General features: G+C 42.1%; 1 protein-coding gene across 1 annotated transcript in view; it reads left to right on the top strand.

The window, feature by feature from the left end:
* The window catches only part of BCL2 (B-cell CLL/lymphoma 2), an 89873-nt gene that overhangs the window by 20334 nt on the left and 55132 nt on the right, over window positions 1–14407 (top strand). The window lies entirely within an intron of this gene.

Genomic DNA, 14407 nt, shown 5'->3' with positions numbered 1-14407 from the left:
CGCTCTTCCATGCTAGCATACAAGATGCGGGTGCAAGCTGGATAGTTCTGCTGTGTGGGAGTTTGGAGAAGAGGTTTGGTAAAACTGGTTCGCGAAATTACCACCAGAGCTGTAGAGTGGTGATGGTAGGACCTTTTAGAGTGTATGAGCCAAGGGAAGTGGACAGGAGGAATGGCATCCCACATCCTCCTCATGCAGCTAGGAAGCCTCTGATTGTCATGGACAGAAACCATGTTGCACAGATGCATGAATATGTGTTTTCATTGCTGCCTGCCCATTAAGAAAAGCTTCTTTAAGTACATAATTATTGTTCCTTCGATTGAAATGCAGCCATATATATATATGTATACATATGTCTCACCACAGATGAAAGGTGGTACCACAGGGAAAGTTCCACAGAAACCCTTTGGGAAACCCATGGTGATTCTGCCAGCAGAGACTCTGTATTTTAAGATTTTGTTGTGATTGTTCTGATTTCTTAAAAGCTCAGCCAGGAGAGATAGTTAACCTCCACTGTTCATATTTAGTACTGAGTGACCTGTGCGTAGGTGACTAACATATCTCACTGGTCTATAGCTTGACATTTTTGGTGATGCAGATTTACCAGGATTTCTCTACTCACATTACTCAGAAACAGGTTTGGAGAAGTAGCTGTTCCTGAATGTGTCCATGAACGAATAGTCTTTTGGAAAGAAGCCACATTGCTCCTGAGCAGTCTTTAGGTATTGCAGTGTTGGTTTTGGCTAAAATGGAACAGAGCACTTTTATTGCAGAGTGGCAACTCATGTAAGAATTCAGAAATATGCTGCTCTTCAGTAATCCCATATGAAGCTGAGCTCTATTCTCTCAGTGGGCTCTGTGGATGTGCTTCAAGGCTTGGTTTGGGGCTGCTGAAGACTTACCTTCACAGTTTATGTTACTTAGTGGTTGTCTGAATGGTGACTTCAGAGACATTTAGCTTGGTAGGCAAACTGAACAAGCTTTGTTTAAATAACCAAACAGGTACAGGAGGCTATTTGATGTTTGGAATTGTCAGCAAATGATGTTGAATGTATATTTTCAGCAAAATCTTTGTATGTTTCCTCCTACTTCAACGTATGAATTCAGAGTTCAGGGTTGGTTTGAGAATGTTAAAAATATAGGGGTACAAGTTCTTGCACATGAGGTGCTGCAGTTTTGTTTGGGTAGGCAGCTCTTTGCTGGCTTGCCAATGGTAACAGAAGCAATAGCTAGGCCTTGCAAAAACATGTGTTTCTCTTCTTCTGAGAAGCTCCAGCATTTTCAACAAATATAAAAAAATTAGAAAACATCTTCATTGTTTTGGTGTTATGGATTTCATCAGTACCTGGAAGAGGAATGCAGTTCATAATTTAAAATCTCTCCAGTTTCTCTTCCAGCATGGGCTGGTTGGTGTTTCTGAAAGAGGCCCTCTTCATGTGGGTATCTGGACAGGTCCTGCAGCCGATCTGCTTAGTTTTAAAGCTAAGAAATACAAGAAGTCATTTTGAGTGTTACTCGTTCTACGTAATTTTCATTATACCTTCCCTCTGACCAGGCTGCTGGGGCTATGGGAGAGTAACTGCTGGGGCTCCCCAAAGCTGCTCACCCTGGCCCTGGCCTGCAGCAATGTGGGCTGCATTTCTGCCCCGAAAGCCAAGAGTATTTCTGTGTCTTTTTCTGCAGCAAATGATGGTATTTCAGTACAGTACTTTGAATTGCTCTTTGTCTCTTTAGGCTTGCAAGTTACCGAGACGTAGGAAGCTTTCTTGTTTATTGTTCACCCTCTCACTTTCACATGACTTTTTATTGAAGACCCGAGCATTTCTTCAGCAGAGTGTTAGATTCAACATTCTTTTTAAATTAAATGTACTGGGGTGACCTAATCAGATGGTAGCTGGTTGACCACAGGAATGGGAACCACAATGCTCTGTAATCTAGTTTAACGTTAATTCACTCTTTGACCTTAAGCAAACAGCTTAGTTGCTGCAAAATGGGGACGATAATTCCTTTGAAATGTTGACAGAAAGTTGAATAAATAAGCAAGTTTTACTCTCTGTGGGTCAGGCAGTCTTATTTTCAAGGGGAATTCAGAGTTTCCATTCTTTCAAATGACTTTGGAGAAAAGGGATGTAGCACAGGCATCTGGATCACCGAGGATTTGCCATGTTTTCCAATACTGGTCCCCATATCTCATCTTTCTGTTACGTGTGTGTGTGTGTGGTTGTGTTTCAGGATGGAGTGACAGATTCATGATGGTTTCACTTGGTAATCTTGGAGGTCTTTTCCAACCAGAGTGATGCTATGACTCTATGCCTTGCCTCCAACAGCCGTGTCATTCACCATCTTACATCTTGTGGCATATAGGCACTAGATGGATGAATGTCTTACTTCCCCTTCTGGCAGAAATGTGCCACACAATTCCATGGTGGTATTAGTCTTGAAGTAGTGTATCTGTATACTAAATAATGACATTAATGAACTTAGCTCTTAGGGTTAAGAGCAGCAGTGGCTTCATTTGCTGCTAGTGACTTTACTTTGGGCTTCATGGGAAATTTCAGGCAAAGCCAGAGAGGCAGACTACTTGCTGTTTAACATCCCGGTGACAAAACACCTCATGACAGCAGAGTAACCTTTATAGTTTTTCATTTCTCAATTGTGTTTTTTAAACTTTGAAGTGCCATTTATTTTGACACCTGGTATTTTTCAGGCAACGCTTTTATTCAGTGAGAATAGTATTAACGTGTATTAGAGGCAGAAAAGCCTGAGGAAATGGTTAGAAGTTATTCCCAGAATGTAAATAATTTCCTAAATTTTGAGCTCTACAAGTCTGATGTGTTTTAAATGGCCTTCCAGAGTGCAAAATGAAACTCAGCATGGCATTTAACCAACAGTTTACAGAGGTGCTAGTTATTCCACTTGGCTATATTTAGGAGTCCAGGAAACAACAATGACAAAAAAAATAGCCAAACACTCTTGAAAAAAAAATAAAGGAACAGTTTCAGCTGTAAAACTGATGTCTACAGCAAAAAAAAAAAAACCCACAGCTGCTAAATGTTACCAAATCATAATAATTGTGACAGGGTTACATCTCGATCTTTCTTTAAGACATCTTCACCCATGTGAAGGCCTCTTGATTTAAACAGGGCTCAGTGGCAGCGGGGAGGTTTGTGTTAGAGGATCCTGGTAAAACTGGACTGCTCATGTAAATCAAGGGTTATTTTTTCATCCAAAGGGTGAAAAAGTCACATGAGGGAGGTGAGATGCAAGATATGTGAAGAAACCTTTATACAGTGACTCCATGCTGGGGAAGTCTCAGTTGAATGCTGTGCCCCATTTTAAACAAAAAAAAACAGTCGACCCATCTGAAACGGAGTCTACAGGACTCTCCTGTGGCTTGAGGAGCATTGCCCACAAGGAAAATCAGAGCAAATCTGCTTGTTTGGTCTGTGAAAGAGCACAGAAGGCCAAAGAATGGAAGGATAAGTCCTCAGGTGAGAAGCAGCCACAGAGCAAACGGACAAGAGCAGAAGCATCAAAAAATATATAGGCATAGTTGAGGGACCAGCGCTAGCTTAATGAAACCTTATTTAGTAAAGATGAAACGGTACAATTAATGTGTGTTAAGTAGACATAATTAGTCCCTCTCCAGCAGACAAAGTAGGTAAAGTAACTTAAGCTGATATTTTGCACTCTGCCTTATGAAGTGATGTAACTTTTACCAGCCTTTAAAATACTGATTGTGAATGAGTCAGTGTTTCTCAAGGGCTTTGGTCAGCTGTTCCCATTTACTGGTCTGGAATCTCATTTTTATCATCCAGTCTCCCTGAGCCTCCCCTCGTGTGTTCAAAATCAAAGTTACTATCATTATACTGAGATACTGTCATAGTATCGAGGCTGGAAATGCACTGTGATAGATGCTACTTAAATACATGGGGAGGCAGAGTTAGCTGCTTTTGTAGGCCTGTGGTCAAATTGTTTTTCTGTGACGGTACAGTTCATTAGGGATGTGATTTCTTGTCACAGCACTTTCATATCCCTAGTATAAATGCAGATTTTCATCAAAAGTATGTTTTTTGCTGCAAGAAAGCATTAGGGAGCATGTTGATGCAAGCTTCCTTCCTTAATCTGCACTCTTCCCCAGGATAAATGGCATTTGCACCACCTGAACTCACCTGTGCATTGGAGCTGCCAGTTATCCTGGTCAGCTATTGCTTGTGCCGACCCAGCCTCAGCACTGGCTGCTGTGAACACAAGAGACATTGCAGATTAGAGGACACCCACTTGAATAGGAGCATCAGTGGGCCCGGCCAGGCACAGACACTGCATTGTTAGGAAGGGGAGGGAGCTCGTTTCGCAGGGCTAGTCTCAACATCCTCCGGCCGCGCCAAAGGGAGAGCCTGGGAATGACTGTGTTAAAGAGTGGGTTGACGTTTAGCTCTCCTGTTTCTCCTCTAAGAGTTTTGCCGGTATCCAATGGTGATTACTCCATGGGCAAAACACCCTCTTTGCTCTCCTCTTGGGCAGGTAGCAAGTAATTTTGTAAGCAAGCACCCTCTTTTGCCCGTCCTCCCTCCCACCCCCAGCCCCTTGCCATGTGCAGGTCGGCAGCAGTGGTCAGAGGCATCTGTAATGAGGTCCCTAGCTGCTCACTGGGCTGATGTGGTTGTAGTTTTTAATAATGTGAGGTTATTTTGTTAGTGGCTTTACTTTCCAAGTCTTTTCCCCCTTCCAGCACCCCTAGGTACAGCTCTACTGGATCAGTTACCATCTGCTCCAGTGTTTGCATTTAGCCTGCAGGGCCTGTGATCTCAGAAATATTTCCTGTAAATGGGATCTCTCATGCCAGGCCTGTCACACAATAGATATATAATTGGATAAAACCTAAACTGAAAACAACAAACAAAAAGAAGAAAACTACGTGTTGTGCCATACACGGCGCGTGAGCCTGTCCAAAATGGGATATGCTCCTTGTTTATGTCTGAAGCTGCTCTCATATGTCTTTTTTTATTCCCTCTTGCTGCTTAACAAAATCAGATTAATGTAATAATTAAATTCCATGGTGCATTTTTTCCCCACTTACTCTCCAACTTGAGCAGCTTGCGGTGTGCAAGCAGAACAGCGTTAGTGCCACAGCAAATGCAGTTGCTGTGTTTTAAGTCTAGATCCTGGTATTGGATACCAGGTAGAGCCTGGGTTGAGGTCACAAATCTTTCTCCTCCATAGGCTGGCTGTGTGCAGTATTTCTTGTTGGTCAGCAGGCAGGATGATGCACTGCCCGGGAACAAGGATGGGCTCCAGGGGAAACAGTGGGCAAACCACATGCAGCCAATCCTCTGGTCTATGAGAGCAAAGGTGAAGATGGCATCACTGGTCCTTGCAAAGGAAAAAGAAATGCAAAATTTATTTAAATTCTATAACACCCATTTTGAAGGCCTCCTGAACAAAGGTACAGGTTTGCGTAAGACACATGATGCTCTCTGGGACAACTGGCCTGTGGGACTTGCCAACCTTTCTGCAAGAAGGTGGAGATGATAAAAAACATCTGATGCGATGAATTCACACTTGAACTAAAAATAACCCAAACTGATTGAATAAATCAGAAATTGATCACCATGATTTTCCATTGCTCATACTGCGATTTTCTTCGTCATCATTGCAAGAGCAAACTGAGCGAGTTGTGTCCATGCTGTTATTGTAGTAGTAATGAGCTTACAAATTCTTTTTCTGTTTTGTTGGAGGGACTGCAAATGCTGTATGCTAGTCATAGCTTGCAAAAGCTGCTCAGAAGTGCACTGTAGAACATCAAAAAAGGAATTGAATTCAGCTTCAATCAAGACTAGAAATTGGTTTTTGTAAAAAAGAAAAAAATTTTTAAAAATCCCCAACTGAAAGCTGTTCATCTGTCTCTGGAAGATAAAAAAAAGCCCAGAGTTTGGATATGATTGCCCTCCCCTAAAGTAATAACAGTAGTCCTAATAAAGGGGCTGATTTGTCATTTTTTTCCCAACAGATAGTGCCATGATTTGGCTTATTTATGATAGATGTAGTCTAAAGCACCAGAAATCTAAACCTTGAATCCTTTTTAATTCCAGCATAGAAGGATTACATTTTATCAATATAGCTTATCTCCTACACTCTGCCTTTTTTATGAACCTGCAAAACATGAGCTTTGTCTTCCTTTTTTATTTTTATTTTTTAAACATAGCCAGCAATTTCTAGATGAAGAATGCAATCCTAGTGCTAGTGCCATTTTTGGCAATGGGCTATTTTATTGATTTCCACAATGCTGGCATTTCGTCAATAGTGATAAAATATAGGCCTGTAAATTCGCCCTTCCTAAAGGAAAGTGGCCTGATCTTTCATAGCGGCTTCCATTTGCCTTTGACTTGCACTGTAGGTTTAGTGGTTCACAAAAAAAAATCAGGTTTGATGAGCCTTAAAGAAGCAAATAAACCAAGCCAGAAGCAATCAAAAGTACATGCAAGTTCATAAAAAGGGAGCCTTGGTTTCTTTGTCTAGAAGATTAACACTTCCTCAGGAGGGCTGTAATAGGATTGAGCCTTCCCCGTGGTACTTCAAAGACATGTGCTCCTGAAGACTTTTACTGAGTAACTTACAGTATTGTTGGAAGCTTTGCCTCTGCTTTCCTTCTGGTTTCTTTCAATACTTTGAGGAACATCTGAACTGAGGATCGTGTTACTCCTCCTCCTTATTTTTATCCCCCAAACATTTTCTCTCTTCTGTATGCAAATTTTTGTCCTTAAAGAAAAAAATAATCTAAGTTGCGTAACAGTTGGAGATTTTTAAACATAAATATCCATCTCTTTCATGTTATTACTTCAGTGCTTTCACGTGTCACAGTCTTGCATTTAATACTGTATAGTAAAATACTTCTTTTTTGTAATTCAAAGAGCCCCACAGCATGTATTTTTGTTTTAATCAGAGCACTGTTGTTCTTTCTCCAGGAGAATACGCCGTAAGCTTAGATTTCCCAGGCACTTTATACAGAGTAATGAATTCAGCTTTTGGTGTTTGTCCGTGCTTGTAATGTGCCATTCCTTTTTTTCCCATACTTGAGCTCTTTTCCCCACCCTGGCTCAGATGAATAGTCTGCTTTCCATGGTAGTGGAAGCCTTGAAAGTCATCAGACTGGAGGCAGAGAAAACCACTCCCTAGGTAAGTGTTAGCTGCTGGCTAGGGGGTGGCTGCTGCTCTGTGTTTAGAGAAAAGGAAGGAGCTGTATTAGGTGGGAGAAGCCAGTCCTGTGCATGGGCTAGGCATGCTCTACTGGTTTGGCTCCATAGGTAATAGGTCCTACCTGCTTGGCTTGGGCAGCTTCAAAAAGAAAAGCTGTAGTGACCTAGCAAGTTCCCCAGCTCCAGGGATACGTGGTGCTGAGCTGTGCTGTCTAGCTCTCATTGTGGATCTTACAGAGACCCATGGAGCCCAAATCCTGCTTAAATGCCAGCAATTAACCATTTCTGCATCTGACCATGAGTTGATGCGCCTGGAGTCAGGCAGGGAGGAGAGAATCAGGCCCAGATATGTGCAATCTTCGTCCAGTTGGCTGAATCAGAGGATGAAACTCCCTCTCTGTGCCCCTAGGAGACATCAGAGAAAGAACCAGAAAGTCCCCAAGCATCTTGATAGTTTAGTTCTTGTTCTTTCTATGACAAGTTTTGCTCTCATGCTGATTGAAATGAATGGGATTAGACAGGGCACTCCAGTTATGATTTAATTTTTTACTTTGAATGTGCTGTCAACCTCTGTAATTCTATTGCTAGGATTTCTCATAAAGCATCTTGATATGTTAGTTAATACATTTAAATCTACTTAAAAAGTCTCGCTCTCTCAAGAGCAAATAGAGCCCTGCTTAACATTCCTTATTAGCTTGCTTAGGGGGAAAAAAAAGTTTGTCATTGCTGTATTGGCTGGCAAAGGGAGTTGCATTCTTACTCCGTGTACTTTACTAATTTGTAATCTTTCACTCTAACTAGCTCTTTTCCATCTTCTAGAGATTTGGTCATTTTAGTATCAGCCTTGACTCATAATGTGGTGCAGCAGTGCAATTTCGATGACCACAAATAAGCAAGCAAAAGTTGTAGACTAATTCTGGTAGTCAGATGTACCCAGACAGAAGTTTCCCGCCCACCACGCAACATTCATGTAAGCCTCAGTGCAGCAGTGCCCTCTGCCCAGCCTCTGGGCCTGCTTGTCACCTAAGCCATTACCAGGAAACATTAAACAAGCCATGGAAAGTACCCTTTGCTGGCACTTCTCACATTACTAAGTGGTGCACAAGGGCTCCAGCTACGGGGTGAATAATCCCAAAGTTTCACCGTACAGCTGCAGGGTGATGGGACTTGGCACTGGAAGAGCATTGAGGGGTTTTTGGAGCAATCGGGTGGGATGGGACACTCTTTTGGTCACCACCCAAGGGTAAGAGGGTGGTGGGTCGCTGGGGTGGCCCTGCTGTGGTCAGTACCCAGTGCTGTGGGTGGTGACATTGTCCAGGTGTGACCCAGTGTGCAGCCATGGCCCACGTGACGGAGAAGGAAGGGACAGTGTGCCATTGACTTCTTTTATGTCAGGATTGGGCTCCTGGTTTATTGCAATCCTGTAAATTATGCCTTTGCTTGCTATAAATTAACCACTGTATTAAGTGCAAAGTCCAGAAATAAAAGGACATAAATAGCTAAATTTGAAAGCTGTATCATCGTCTGTGGATGTTTAAGTGGGGATTTTATCCGTTAGATTAGAAACACCACTTATCTCATCCTTCTGGATATTTTCACTACCCTTCTAACTTGGAGATAAATATCCCTTAATGGTTTTTTTATGTGTTTTATTTCTTTTTCCATGATGATCAGATCAGTTCTGACTGAAAACGAAGCCAATTATCAAGAACAATAAATAAAAAAGTGTGCGTTGCTCCTTCTGCACTGAAAGAAAGAACAGTAAGTTGAGACAAAACAAAGTTGGTTGCCAAGTCCAAGTACCAAAGGCAGCAAGGAGAACTCGGGCCCCATCCTAATTAAAGAGATCTAAACACAATGAAAACATATTGTACTGATGTCATATGTTAAAATATTTATAATTGCACAAAAAGGAATTGCAGCCTATTGAAAACATTTACAGAGCTCTCCATTTCTGCGAGCTAAAGAGAAGAGGGACTAAAAAGGACTGGTTTTGCTCAGCTGTGAAAGTTTTGCTCATCAGGTTTTTCCTGTGAGGTCCAGCATTACCTTGCCACTTCCTCTTATCAGTGACTGAGATAAGGGAAGAGCACTGCTGACGTTGTATCTGAAGGCAGGAGATGGTATCTGTCAGGAATTGCTGTTTCCCCTGGGCATTGCATTGTAATTGGTTCTGCTGGAATAATTTCAGCTGCTGGGAAGCTGTTTGCAACACGAGGGCCCTTCATATCGATCCTGCGTGCCAGGTTGTGTGTGGGAGGGCAGGGGGCTCCCAAAAGGAGAGGGGGTGTTGGAGGAGAGCGAGGCAGTTACCATGTTCAAGATCCTTTTTGGCAAAGAGAAATACTTTTGCCTGTGTGCCACAGGGAAATAGCGGGGGAAAACTGGTGTGTTGAAAATCACAATCCCTTTCAGCAAAACCGGAGAGGCAATAGGAAGAGCCACAGCCATATGTGTAGAGATCTTGAATAAAATGCTGGAAAGCCAGACCGAGCCAGTTTTCTGTAGCTGTGTGTGGTGGGAACGGTGGGCAAGAAGGCACAGGAGGCTTGTGATGCTGCAGAGTCTGCTATCTGAGCATGAATTCACCTGTGGGTGTTGTGTGAACAAGATCCCCATATATGTTCCCACAGAAGCCTATTGCAGATGTGCTTACTTAAATACTTTCTGTAGTATAAAAATAGGTTTTTGGCTGCACATCATGTACTTATTGGAGTAGGAACTTTTCAACTGTGGCTTAATTTAATATCTTCCTTGTTTGTGTTTATGTTTCTTGCTATTGATTTTCATGTTTTTCTTCCTCAAATACTGGTGAGATCTTTTTATAAGTAAACAATACAAGGATCTTTCTAAGTTTGTCTAATATTAGAGAGCTCTGTGGCAACATATGGACATATTGAGGCTTCTTACTAACATGTCAAAGAAGAGCATTTGTTAGTTAATGGTTTTATTAGGAATTTCTTTTGCGCCAGAAAGTCATTGGAACTTGAAATATTTAAAGCATCATTTTAAGGAAAAAAGAGTATCTCTGTTTAGCTAGTTAAGGTCTACCTATGATATTTAATATGAAATGAAAAACCAGCTTGTCAGTCATACAATGGAGGAAAAATGGCATTACCTCTCTGGAATTATTAATGAGCCAAGAAATGCTGTCGTGTTTCTGTACAGCTTGCTGTAGTTGAAAAATTGACACTTTTAGTCAGAAAGAGATTGATAGCTCTGCAGGGGTTCAGGAAAGAACAAAAGCAGGTTAGCTGGGGTGTGCTAGAAGGACATGTATGAGGAAAGATGCCTGTTGTTTTTCTTAGTGGTCATGGTGGGAGGAGGCAGACAACCCTACAATTGCTCAAGTTTACTCGCCAAGGGCAGCTTAAAGGTTAAAGTCAATTCCAGTCCAAAATCTGTATATGTAGGTGATTATGGGGCTGTTCCCGAGGTAACACACTTGCTGGGAAGCTGGAGAGAGTGGCTGGAGCATGGTGATGCGCTAAGGTGGCTGCATGGATTTCCAGCAGTGTGGAGGCACTTCAGCCTATGGGTGTCTGGAGCAACTGACTCTTCGTAAGCATAGCTGATGTAATGAGGGTTGATGGTGAGAGTGCAGCAGGGGCAGAATGCTATTGAAAAAGCCAAGATTTAGCTGAAGTGCCAAGGAAGTCTTCCTCTGTTAGATTAAGACCTTTCAGTGTTTGCTGTTGTCTCCTCGGGGAAGTGAAAGGTGGTAAACAAGTTTGCAAAACATGAATGTGGATTGCTGGTGTAAAGCCAAACCAAAAAGGGACGTTCAGGTGAAAAACCTTCAGAGGCAAGGGAAGGATGGATGGTTGCTTCAGCCTCTGAAGTATACTGTCTCCACCCCTCAAGGGCATGGTTCCAGTCTGCTCTAGGTAACATATAATCCTCTGATAGTCAGAAGCATACACAAGATTTGGGGATACCTGATGGCTCTTCTCTTTTTCTCTTGATACTGCTAGCAGCAGCAGTGCTCAGCCAGAGCCATAGGATGTCTTGTTTCTCAGTGCTTTGTGACCCAGGTTTTCTAGCCATACTCCGACAGGATGGTGCTGGTGTCTGCTTTCCCGAAGGCCATCGCACTGTCCGAGCACAGCTCTTTGCTAGAGCAACGCAGATGCTTGCCTTGCCCATTGAATCAGACCTTAGCTTGCCCTTCTGCTGCAGAAGTCTGAGGCTCTGTTCTCTATTTACTCCTACAACAACTCAATTAGTTTGATGGAAATGAGATGTCAAAATGCCTCAGGCTTCAGCGACTTACCCAGTGTCACTCAGAAATCTTTGGCAGAGCACTGCCTCTTGAAATCTGCACGCCCTCCAGCAATGGGTCATTTCTCCTCCTCACCTTCAGAGACAGCTAGGGCGAGTGAAAGTCTGAGGCATTCAAAGGACAATCTAAAAAAAAATCGCTTGTTTATTTAACTTTCTAACAATTTAATCAACATCCTATTATTCTTAGGAAGTTTAGATACGGCTCTATTTTTTTTCTTTTCCGTAATTCAGCTTGACATATGCACTCCTGAGGTTATTTCTTTTACACAAAGCTTCAGCCTTGGCAAGATAAATCTAGACTAACAGAGAAGAAACATATTTATATGATTTCTTTAATAGTGTATGGCTATATTCTTACAATTCAGTGTTTGGCAATTAAGGCTTACTATGAACATAATTTGACTATAGGGCAAAAACCCCTCACTTACCTTCAAGTACTGCATATGAGACCTGCCTAGCTGACAGATTACTGAGCAGGTTTTAAAGTGGACATGAAATGAATGCCAAATTCAGCTTTCCTGGCAATAATTGCCATAGAAAGGAGCTGGATTAGAGCAGCTGGAATAAAAAGTCAAGCACTAAAAGAAAAATGCTAATTACTGGTTTCTCTAATCATGTAAAATGAATGTTTTATGACATTTTAATATGTTGCTTTTAGCCTTTCCTACTTTGTCAGTGCCAGCATCCTCTGAGCAGCTCATGGATGCTATAATTATGTGCTCTAAGTGATCAGCTGCATTGTGCCTTACCTGGCTGATTCAAGCTGAGCTGGGGACATGGTATTCTGACTTTGCAAACCACTGCTCATTGGGAGGCAGAAATGAGGACACCAAAACAGAAACTCCAAGCACTTACTGTAAGCTTTTGGAAGGGGATTTTTTTATGGAAATCAAGACTTGGGATCTATAGAAGAGCTTTGTGTCTGAGGTGTTTCAACTGGGTAAGGTATCTGAATGCAGGCTCTTGATATAGCTTATTGAAAATATATGAACCTCCACAAAGTTTAGGAGCATTTGGATCCCAGCTTCAGGGCCAGCCCCATCTCCTTCAAAGAGATGAAAACCCTTTAGATATTTATTCAATTAAATTTTACGGCCATCAGCCCCTAACCATCTTTGTTTTTGAGAAGGTTGATTATAGATTTATATTAAAAAAGGTAACACTCATCTACCCATTCCTTTTTTTAAGGCTTAAAATTTTCCTAAGTTTTGCATTAATTCTCTATTGATGCCTAATTTAAATGGTGAAATTGGCTTATTTACCAGCTGACTTGGGCGCACTACTATTGAAATTAAATCTGCAGTTTTATTTCCTTCTTAATCTGTTTCTTCATCAGGGAGAATCATTATTTCTTGGTAATACTCTTTAGGAGAAGACTGTTGTTTCTATTTCAGCACTGCACCTCAGAGGTATACTGCTGGTTTTGGACTTAATGCATCTCCGTGAACTGCTAATTTCCTATATTTATTCAAGTATATGATTTTTTATAGTATGGGAAAGTAGGGGGGAAATATTCTTATTTCAAGTGGATAGTGTAGACTGTATACAACTGTTTTCCAGCCTACCCCCATCAGGACATGAAACAGCTGGTATGTCTCTCCAGAGACTAATGTGCTGTCTCTAGCTCCATTTTGCCTTCATAAGCCTCAGGCATTACTCTGTAAGTGCACTCCAGGAATTAAATTAATTTACAAGCTGAGGAATACACTGTTTCTCCTTACTTACAGGTCTCAGATAGGACTGCTACTGTATGGTTGGGAGGATAATGTGCACATTGCTGTTGAGACTAACTAGCATCTTCCCAGGGCAGTCAACACATTGGGCAGGGCAAAGGCAGCCTTGGAGCCTGCACCCCTGTCTGCCCATGTTGTTTCTGGTCCCAGTAATGTTAGCTTACTAGTGAGGTTATGAGGAGATAGTTCAGATAAGCTGTGCCTCCCTTTGTCTTTGCCTTTATCCCTACCATGCACAAGTTTCTTGATATGCCAGTTTAGTTCTTCTAAGTCATGTCCATCCGTCCTTAAAACCAAATAATTTTAAACTGTACCCCTGGAAAATGACGACTTCTGGGACCTAGCTCATGTTTTTCTGCAGTTGGTGTCTGTCTTTGAACCAGTTCAAGCTCCAACCCCAAATATGTACTAGCTGGCCATAACCAGGTAATGAGAATGTGGGGTTTTTTGTTCATCTCAGTAATAGCTATGTCAGTTCTAACTGCTGCAGGAGCTCAGTAGTTTCTCCTTTCTCCCCCTTTGCCCAAGGCCCCCCTGCCAGGGTGCATGTTTAGGTGTACTGCTGCAGTGCTTCATTCCTGATGGCCCTGGCATCCTCGTCTGCCTTCCTGCATTGAGGTTCATCAACATATGCATTTAGTACCCACCCTCGTTAGCATTGAAATAAACCAGAACTTTGCTCCTGGCTTCAGTCAGAGTGGGATTTGTCTTCAGAGTGAGACCATGATAAGATCTGGTCTTCAAAGCTCTACCAAGGTTCTGCACATAGGAGTGATTGGAAAGTAGGAAAGTATCTTGCTCCATACTGTATTATTACATTAAAATTTTTGACACAATTGGGCCCTTATGTTTCTAAGTGCTGGGTACCTTTAATCTGGCTGACATCCTCTGTTGGCAGGCTCAGCTGTCCTCCTATTGCTTTCCATCATGCAGCCGGTCCAGCAACTTGTGTAATTGATTGAACCTGGTACATCCAAAGTTTATTTTGCTGTTTCTGTGTTTGTTGCTAAGGAGACTTGCTATACCTTGCCTTACATCCCTCCTAGTGAAACGCCACTCACAGATGGGGTGTGTGTTATAAACCAAAGCTGTACACCTACATGGAGAGCGAGGGCACTGGCCCTGCTGCACGCCGCTGTTAGAAACCCAGCAGTCAAACAGCAGCATTTGAATTAGAAAAGCAATTTTTACACT

Source organism: Acanthisitta chloris, unplaced genomic scaffold (genome assembly GCF_000695815.1).
Source record: "Acanthisitta chloris isolate BGI_N310 unplaced genomic scaffold, ASM69581v1 scaffold1938, whole genome shotgun sequence".
NCBI classification, from domain to species: Eukaryota; Metazoa; Chordata; class Aves; order Passeriformes; family Acanthisittidae; genus Acanthisitta; species Acanthisitta chloris.
Note: the sequence above shows the minus strand (reverse complement) of the source record. Positions and strands in the feature narration are given on the sequence as shown.